Source organism: Neomonachus schauinslandi, chromosome 1 (assembly GCF_002201575.2).
Source record: "Neomonachus schauinslandi chromosome 1, ASM220157v2, whole genome shotgun sequence".
Taxonomy (NCBI): Eukaryota; Metazoa; Chordata; class Mammalia; order Carnivora; family Phocidae; genus Neomonachus; species Neomonachus schauinslandi.
The window spans coordinates 80,500,754-80,510,935 of NC_058403.1; the positions used below are offsets into that span (position 1 = coordinate 80,500,754).

The 10,182-nt window shown below is 48.8% G+C and overlaps 1 pseudogene; it reads left to right on the plus strand.

The window, feature by feature from the left end:
• The first annotated feature begins 659 nt into the window (after positions 1-659).
• LOC110582615 lies at positions 660-8,815 on the plus strand (annotated as a pseudogene).
• The last annotated feature ends 1,367 nt before the right edge of the window (positions 8,816-10,182 follow it).

Genomic DNA, 10,182 nt, shown 5'->3' on the forward strand with positions numbered 1-10,182 from the left:
CTATTCTGGCTGAAGGGCAGCAGGGGGCAGTTTCAGAGACTTGCATTTGACCTTCACCATTCTGATAGCTCTTACGCCACAGGCCAAGGTTCCAGTGCGGAGGTTACTCCAACTGCCAAGTATGTCAATCTCAATTACATAGATCACCAGATGGGTCTATGGACACAATAAACCCACTGTAAGTTGGGTCTTCGGCGAGGATTCCATGTGCTCTTATGCTAACAGGGGACCATGATAACATTTCAAGTCTCTGGATCAACATTAACTCAGACCCTGGGTCCAACAGACTTTGAAATGTCTGAATATTATCCTTTCCCCAGGGAGTAATTACCATAGTAAATGTAGGTCCCTTTGGGGAAGGACTGGGAACGGTGAAAGGGCACATTTGCCATGGTGTGGGGTTCTCCCCGGTGTTCCAGCCACCTCTTCAGTCAACAGGCTCTGGGTCTGAAAACAGGCTTGGGTCCAGTAACCAGGCAAGACATCATGACTCTGTATTGGGGTGACCACCGTTAGCCTCCCACTCATTCATTTTTAGTCTCCTTTGATGACATATGCATATATATATACACAGTACTCTTTTGGGTGCCCATCTCTTTTCCACTAAGGACACTGTTCTATTGACCCTCTTATACGTCTCTAAAGATCAGGCCTCCACGATGGTCACACTGAACTTTCCATGTCACAGCCATAGCTTCAGCGAACCAGGTTCTGTGCCCGCCTCTTTGGGCATCCGTCCTGGCCTGCAGCAGAGGGACACCAGTGAGCAACTTAGTCATGGCCTTGGTGAGTGGTGTGTTCTTCAGTCTCCCCTGAGAACACTGTCTTCTTGCCTAACGTACTATATCCATTCCGAGTGCCTGCTCATTTCCCTGAGCCTTTCAGCCCCTTCCTCTACCATCTTTCCTGGCAATTCAGACATTTCAACCTCCCTCAGCCTGAGCTATGGCCTTTGCCCGGCTTCGAGAAGCCATCCTAGCAGTGAGCTTACCCCTTCTCCTGGGGTCCTTGCCAGGGTGTGAAGTCCTGTGTCATGTAGCTCCCTCACCCAGTCCTGCAACTCTCCACGAATCCAGGCCCACCAGCACCCCTAACCCCTGCCGGTGAATGTGAACCAGATCTCCCAACTCCTCTGGGCTCTAGTCCCCTTCCTCCTCCATCAGGCCAGCATGGCCTCAGCCAAATTATGCAGCGACTTAACTCTGGCTGTCAGCTGGCAGCCAGGAAAGGAGTTAGAGGTGGAAAAGAGTTAGGGACCCCTGTTGCCTTGTGTGAGGGGGAAGACCTCGGTATTGTCTACCCACATGGGGCTGGGGGCTCACACTCTTGATGTAGCTGGTGAGCCACCTCTGCAGGCTCTGAGGGCCAGAGAATTTCAGGGATTCAGAATCTTCCAGAATATCCACCCGGAAGTCCCTATCCCACATGTCAGGGTCCTACCAACCCGCATTGGCTGAGCATTCAACCATCTTTGGTGCTCAGCCCCTCTGCCTATTAAATCCTGGGCTTCGTTTTCAGCTCTTTTTTCTTCACCAACCATGCAAGATGAAGGCTTCTTTGTAAGGTGCCAAAGAAACCCTCTGGCTCTTAGTTAGTTAGTTTTCCACTTAGTTTTCAATTTTTGTTAATTGTTCTCAGATTTTCATTATGCACCTATAGATCACCAATGCAACTATCCATTTCCACTTATCCACATGTGTGTATACACTTATAAATACGTTACATATAACATATGTTTATCAGTTACATATACATGATTCTCCTCTGCATACCTTCCCAGTGCCAATCTTCCCAATAAGAGGATAATTCTTCTCCACCCACATTCCCCCAAGTCACCACCAGCTCATTCCGGGCTGTCCACACTCACCTAACTCCTGGGATGTGGCCCCCATTGCCAGCTGGGTGATGGGGTGATTGGTCCCCAAACTCCATCTTTATTTACTTACTGAGGTGGAGGTAGGAGTGCCAGTGTCTCATTGGGGCAGGACTTGCGAGAAGGCAGCAGACGCCGGAGAGGGCGGGGAGAACTCGCCAGCCACAACGCAGACCTGCTCTGGTCTCAGCCTGCCCAGCAGGGAGCTCTGGAGCACAGACGCCCACCAGAGAAGGCCAGCCTTGTGCCAAAATGGCCGGCCTTGTAATGCCACCTGAAAAGGATGTGGCCTCAGCTGAAGACTGAGATTGGTTCTGAAGGAGGCTACAGCTGAAGCTGTCAGCTCACCACGCTCTTGGCAGCGGGGTGGTGAGTGTTTTCTCGAAGAGCTGACAGGCACGTCTCCAAGCAGCCACACAGACAATGGCAAGACCGTCTGAGAGCTGTTTCTGTGCAAGCCTGTGCAGGGTGTGGTCAAACCACGGCGCCATCTCTCCTGTTGGTAAAGTGGTGTTGGGTAGAAGTTTACCAAGACGATAAGGTGGGGAGGGGATTTTGCAGACGGAGGGAACCAAATGTTCACAGACCAATGCAATGTAAAACATGGGAATAGTCTCGAAAAATACAGAGAATTTAGTGGAGCTAAAGCATAAATGTTGGCAGGAGGTAGAAATGGCTGGAAGGAGTGACTGACTGACTGACTGGGGGATGAAGGAGGGGAGGAGCCTAGGACGATGCCCTGCTTTCTGGCTTGGTCATCCCTTTTAGCTGCTCACCTTCTCCCAAAAGACACTGGTCCATGTGCTTTGTCTTTCTCCACCAATTTCCTCTTCCCCATGACCTATGGTCTCTTCCCCCTTCTGGCCCAGGTCCCTTACACCATTAGACCTCCCTCATCCTCTACCATCTAATGCATAATTATAGGAGACAACACAGGAAATAGGCCCCCCAGCAGAGACTGCCGGGCATTGTCTGGGGTGGGGGTAGGGGGTACAGCTCACTTGTTCAGCCCCTGCCCAGACCATCACTTATCCCTGATCTGTGGGGCTCTCAGTCCTATAGAAATGGGTGGTCCAACAGGTAAGGCCCTCCCCAGTCTGCCCAGACCTGCCTGTCTAGCCTCCCCCTCTGCCCGCTGTTCTCCTCTCGTGATTTCCCACCCCAGGGCCCCCCCTCTGCTTGCAACGTCCAAACCTTCAAGGCCCAATTCAAATGGCACCTCCCCACTGATGTCCCCCACTGTGAGTGTCTCTGTGCCCGATCTGTAATGGCTTCCCACGTTGTCCTCTCCACTCCCAGCTCTGTGTTGTGGGCCTCTTATGCCCTTGCTGGCATCCTTTGCCAGATGTCAAGGACCCAAAGACAGCGTCCGTTCCAAGCAGGGCCTTGCTCTGAGTGGGGGAAGGAGAGCACACAAGCAGGGGCCCGTGCAGAAAGACAGGTCCTGGCCTCTCGGGGCAAGAGAAGCCGAGCGTCAGTGGCCCCACACTACTACCGCCCACCCAGAGACATGCCCAGCCCAGCGCCAGCCTCATGGTTCTTCATATCTACAGGGATCAGTGCTCTCCCTTCATGATTAATCACTGCAACCAAGAGCCAAACACGCCAACAGGTCACACCCTTCCCGTGCAGGGCTTACCGAATCCTCTCGGCTGCCTTCCCAATGGCCCCGATTGTGCCCTCTTCCAGACTGAGGGTCCCAAAGGATGTACCCCAAGGAGCTCACTCACCAAGGTTTGGTTCCCAACCTCGGGGGGTGACAAGGCCCCAGGACATCCTTGCACCAGAGGACACCAAGTGACAAAGCATTATGTGGGGTCACTTCTAAAGTGGGCTCAGGAGTTTCTCAGAAGGAGAAGTTGACAGAGAAAGACAGATTGTGACTGAAAAACACGCACCAGGTTAGGTAGCATATTTGCAGCTATGTTCTTTCTTTTTTCTGTTCTTGCAGAGGGAAAAGATGCAGAAATAAACAGATGCTAGGTATGGGAAGCCCTCCCTTAGAATAACGGACTGTAGCCCAGGTGAGGTCCATACTAACCAGTGACCTTGGGCAGGTTACTACTCTGGGCTTCGCTTCCTCACCCATGAAACGGGCATCAAATGGGTTGTTGTGAAGATTAAGTGAGGTGATGTATATACAAAGTGCTTAGAACAGTGTCCTGGCACATAATAATTGCCATTATTATTTGTATTATTTTTCCTAGGATGATTAGAACTGCAGCGACTTGTGTGTGTGTTGACATATTTAATTAAAGGCTCAGAAAGGTATTGAGAGCATTCGCTTTCAGATGGAAAGGATGATTTAATCCACTCTAGCCTTGTGCAAACCATGAACAATTAAGCAGTAATTGAGAAGGTTAGCAAGAAAGATAATTGAGACTCGGGATGTTTGTGTTCCTTACAATCCTGTGTGTAATGATAGGTTTTTATATTTAGAGCAGAAAATTATATGCTTTCTAATTTTAATGAAAAGTAATTTGTAATTTAAATGAAAATCGTATTTGGTGAGGTCATGAGCTGTGAGCAATAAATGAGTTCAGAAAGAAAAAAGGATGAAAAAAATCGAATGGATAGCATAACCCCAACTACCTAATGTTAAAGCCCCTACATTTACATCTGGAAAGTACAGCACAGTTTCTGACTGGTCCAGAGCTAAGGTGCATATATATCAAGAGTCATCTGACATCTCTCCTACAAAAAGATCTATTTAACATGAAGAATGAGAGGCTTATAATGGTTAATTTTTATGTGTCAACTTGACTGGGCCACCAGCGCTCAGAAATTTGGTTAAACATTACTCTGGCTATGTCTGTGAGGATGAGATTAGCATCTGAGTCCACAGGCTGAGTGAAGCCGACTGCCCTCCCCAGCATGGTTGGGCCTCATCCCATCCTTGGAGGGCCTAAATAGAACAAAAGGAAGGAAGAATTCACATTCAGTCTGTTGAGCTGGGACGTCTCTCTTCTTCTGCCCTGAGGCTGGGACTTACACCATTGATGCTCCTGGTTCTCAAGCCTTCAGACACGGACTGAAGCTACACCACCAGCTCTCCAGTTTGCAGATGGAGGTCATGGGACTTCTCAGCCTCCATAATCACATGAGCCAATTCCTCATAACAAATCTCTATATGCGTATGTATATGTATATAGTAGGCATATGCTATATATACAGTATAGTATAGTATATAGGGTATATGTATAGTATACAGTATGCTATATATGGGAGGGGGGGGGTGTACCGCAAATACTATTGGCCCGGTTCCTGTGGAGGATCCTGGCTAACACACCTGTGTATCTGTGTGTGCGTGTGTGTATGTGTGTACACACAGACATAGATGTAAACACACACACGTATGTATTTTTTATATTATCATTGTTTACTAAGGTGGAGGTTGAAACATCTGTGGACATTTTAGACAGGGCAGAATGGCTAACAAATGCTGAAATGTGCCAAGGAAATGGGCCCCCTCAGAGAGAATTTCCCATGATGGAGAAAAAGACTGGTAGAGCAAACCAGGCCTGAAATGGTCCCCAAAGGTTGGTAGCGGCTCTGGGTGCAGCATTCATGACACCTGATACTCAAATACACCCCAGCGCAGTGCTCCGGACCTCAGGGAGATACATCAAGACCAAAAAAAAAAAAAAAGTCTGTGCAGACTAACTGAGTGGATGGTCTACAAAACTTCCATTCCCTTCGGAGTCCCGGCAGCCGCTCCCATGAAGACAGCACAGGCGGGAGAGGCCCTCCCCGTCACTGGTCCCAGTAACGAACCTGCGCGCGGCAGAGGCCGGCGCCCAGCGCGCTGCCCCGGCAGCAGCTTTCTGACACGGTGGGGCCCGGGGCTGCTGTGGCGTGATGCCCGCCGTCAGGTGGCAGCAGGGGCGGTGTGCCTTGGCATGGGCAGCCTGGCCAGAGCTGTCAGGGCCCGCAGCCGCAGAATCAAGGCTCAGAAGCTGCACCCCTGCAGAGCAAAACGTGGCGCAGAGCAAAGCGTGGCCCAGAGCAAAGCGTGGCCCAGCGCCTAGCTACACCTCTGCGCTGATAGACACTGGAAGACCTGGGGAAAGGCGGCTCCCCGGGGGCTCGGGAAGGGCTGGGAACTTGGCTGTGAAAGGTGGTGCGCCTGGGTTTGTCTTCACCGGCCAGTGAAACCTGGCGCTCCAGTTAGAGCAGTGAGAAATGATGATAAGTACTGTCGAGTCGCGGTCACGGGGTCCTGCCTGCATGCTAAGTCCATCCCATGCGTTCTTCCGCGGCCGAGGCTGCCCGAAAGCTCGGGGCTGAGGAAGGGAGCGAAGTCGGGTTGTGAAAGTATCGCCCTATCCTTGGGGCCCTGCCTGCCGCGTCAGAGAGGAGCCCGGCCAGTCCTCAGCCGCCTGAGAGCAGACCTGGCCCCCCGACCCGCACCCCCCATGGGGCCTGTGCGCTCCTGCTGTATGGCGTGCAGAGCTGGGCCAGTGGCCTATGGCGACAGTTGAGGGGTGCACATGCCTCGGAGGCTGAATCACTCGCGTTGCCACTCCTCCCCCCCAGGCCGAAGGCTGGCCAAGGCATGGGCACTCTGTGGGACACCTGACTCCGGGACTGGTCATCCGTTACATGGGGCTCTACTGTGCAGGGATGGTGTCCCAGGCCCTCTTCAGGGGCCAGAGGCTCCTCTTTGTCCCGATACCACCAAAGGGGCAGGGCCAGAGGTAGTAGTGACAGGTCCGTGTGGAGGGAACCCTATAGGTGGGAATTGGCTCTCTCCGAGGAAGAAGGCCTGCTCTGCTCCACAACTCACCCCTCATACCTGTCAGGGTGATTTCAGCTGCTGGTTCCAAAGCTCAAGCCACACTGCCTCAAACAGGAGACAGGATTTAGTGACTTGAATCACCAAAAGGTCTAGGGCAGAGAGAATGTCCATAGGACGTTGATCCCCAGGCCCTTACTCTGTTTTCCAGCATTTCTTTTCAGGACATGTGGCAACACCTGCCACTCACATTATGAATGGGATAATTGAAAGGAAAAACCCCTCGGTATCTTCCAGCATTGCACATATCTGTCCAACAGCATTAGCTAGAGCTGGATCCATGCATCCCTCTCTTGTGTGTACGTCTATCATTTCCTGTCTCCTGACTTTCTGTCTGGTTCTCAAAAGAATCCAAGACCCCAAAGAGGTTACAAGCCATTGCCTAAAGTGGAAAAAACATTAATTCGTGATAGTTGTCCTTAATTCTAAAAGTTGAGCAAATGCTCAAATTCTGTTTATAATCATAAAAATCTGGATGTGGCAGAAGGCTCATTCTGACTCCTGCGGAGGCTGGAGAAATTCTCAGAGCACAGAAAAGGCAAGACAGGGGGCCCCACTGGAGCAGAGGGAAGACAGAACTGAACACATGACCAAGTAGATTTTCTCCTCTTGGGCCTCAGCTAGCTTCCGATGGGAGCCAATGCTTAAAGAGGAAAGATTCAGAGTAGTTTATCAGAGCTCATTCATTATTTGTGATACTTGTAATACATTAAGTATTTCTGTTTATTCTTAGGGCAACTGTATGGGCAGAATAATTCTCAACTTAGCTTTCTTGTTATGTTTGTGAAACCCTAAATTGAAAGAACTCCACGTGAAATGCGAATTAAAATCACACTGAGATCTATCTGAATATCTAAAATTAGAAAGACGGGCTCTACCAAACGCTGTACCAAGTGAGGATGTGCAGCAACCAGAACTCTCAACGTTGCTGGTGGGGATAGAAAATGAAACAACCACTTTGGAAAACACTGGGAAGTTTCCTCAAAAATTAAACATACACGTACTATATGATGCAGTCATTCCACTCTCAGAAATCTACACTGGAGAAATGAAAGCACATGTCCCTACAAAGACTTGTACACAAATATATATAGCAGCTTTATTTGTGATAGCTGAAACCTGGAAGCGACCCAGATGTCTACCACCAGATGAAAGAATACTATTGTGCAATGAAAGGGATGGACTACCGATACAACAGCATGAATGAACCTCAGAATAATAATGCTGAGTGAAATAAGTCAGACAGAAAAAGAGTACCTACTGCATACTTTCATTTACATAAACTTTTAGAAAATCCAAGCTTCTCTAGAGTGACGGAAAGCAGACCCATGATTGTCGAGGCACGCGGGATGGGGGGTGGGGTGGAAATTACAAAGGTCCACAAGGAAATTTGGACGGTGATGGATACATTCAATATCTTGATAATGGTGAGGGTATCACAAGTACATCCATACATCAAAACTCATCGAGCTGTAGTGTGCACGGGAGCCAGCCTCCAATTGCTCCCCAGCCCTGCTCAGTTCTGCCCTGGATCCCTGCCTGCCTGTGCTTCTCGTCCCATGTCCCCCGCCTCCTGCCTCCTCCGAGCAGCCCTCCCTCCGTGCTCCGCCTTGTTCCCCAGTGCAAGACTTTGGCCTGATCCACTGCGATGCAGTGCTGAAACTAGATGATGGGCATTTAAACAACTCCTTGGGCTCTCCAGTAAGAGATTGTGGTACTTCCCACGACTGATAGTTCCATTTTGTGGGCACATTAAAGCTGGCATGAGACCAGGCAGGAAGGTGTTGGTGGTGGGCACCGTAGACCTCAAGCCGGAGTGCTTTCCATCAGATTGATTTCTGGTGACTCTGAAAACCCTCCTGCCAATGTGGCAATTGAATGCAAAGCTGTGTTCAAAATACAAAAATTCTTGAGTATCTGAGGAACAGTCAGCCATCCCTTACTTTCCATCCATCCCAGACCAGCCACTCAGGGTGGAAATTCTTTGTGAACACTTACGTTTCAGAGTGTCTGTGGATGGACACCAACTTTTTTATTTTTACCACCGCATTCAAACGTTATCTGCAGTTGATACCATAAAGATAAACGGGGACCTCCAGATCACTAAGCTTGGCTGGTATCATTTAAACCATATCTGTTTCAAATAGGATCAGGTGCCACAACTATCTGCCTGTAGGTCTGGAGAAACTGGCCTTGCAAGATCTGGAGACTTTAAAAGAAAATAAAAACAAAAAGCAAGTTTCACTGTCTCTTCTTTCTGTGCAGTTTAAACCCAAAATGACAACTTCAAACTGTGGTTTGCCCTTAGGAAGCTGTCAGAACAAAGACACTGAGCCATTATTTCCAAAACAAAGCAATACATTTATGCTGGGTTTTATTCAGACTAAACTAAAAAGAAAAAAACCTTATCAAATTGTATACTTTAAATATGAAGTTTATTGACTATCTAGTACACCTCAATAAAGCTGTTTGTTAAAAAAAAAGAAAGAAAGAAAGAACCCCAAGAGTGGGAAAAACAGGTGAAGGGGTTAAAAAGTACAAACTTCCAACTACAAAATATATAAATCATGGGAATGACATGTACAGCACGGTGACTATAGTGAATATTATTGTACTGAATACTTGAAAGTTGCTAAGAGAGTAGATCCTGAAAGTTCTCATCACATACACAAACACACAATTTGTACCTATGCATAATGATGGATGTTAACTAGACTGATTGTGGTGATCATTTCACAGTATATACAAATACCGAGTCATGTTTTACAACCGAAACTAATATAATGTTACATGCTAACTACATCTAAATTTTCTTAAAGGAAAAAAAGAACTCCTGGGGCGCCTGGGTGGCTCAGTCGTTAAGCATCTGCCTTCGGCTCAGGTCACGGTCCCAGGGTCCTGGGATTGAGCCCCGCATCGGGCTCTCTGCTCCACAGAGAGCCTGCTTCTCCCTCTCCCACTCCCCCCTGCTTATGTTCCCTCTCTCGCCGTGTCTCTCTCTGTCATATAAATCAAATATATAAAAAAAAAAAAGAAAAGAAAAGAAAAGAAAAAAAGAACTCCTAATGTCCACTCTACCTGTCCCCTTTTCCCTCTTGGAACCTTGTGTTTAGGGTCTTGTTTTAAATTTCCCCCTTTTCGGGCACCTGGGTGGCTCAGTTGGTTGGGCGACTGCCTTCGGCTCAGGTCATGATCCTGGAGTCCCGGGATCGAGTCCCGCATCGGGCTCCCTGCTCGGCGGGGAGTCTGCTTCTCCCTCTGACCCTCCCCCCTCTCATGTTCTCTATCTCATTCTCTCTCTCAAATAAATAAATAAAATCTTTAAAAAAAAAAATTTCCCCCTTTTCTGCCCCATCACTCCTTCGGTTTCAATCATCTGCCTAAACCAGGCAGGCCTGTCCTCTCTGGGCTGGGCAGTAATGTCCTTCTTTCATAGCAATGAGAAGACAGTTTCAGGACTCAGATTCCAGTCACAGGATTCCTTCACCCTCTATGTCCTCTCAGGGTACCGAGC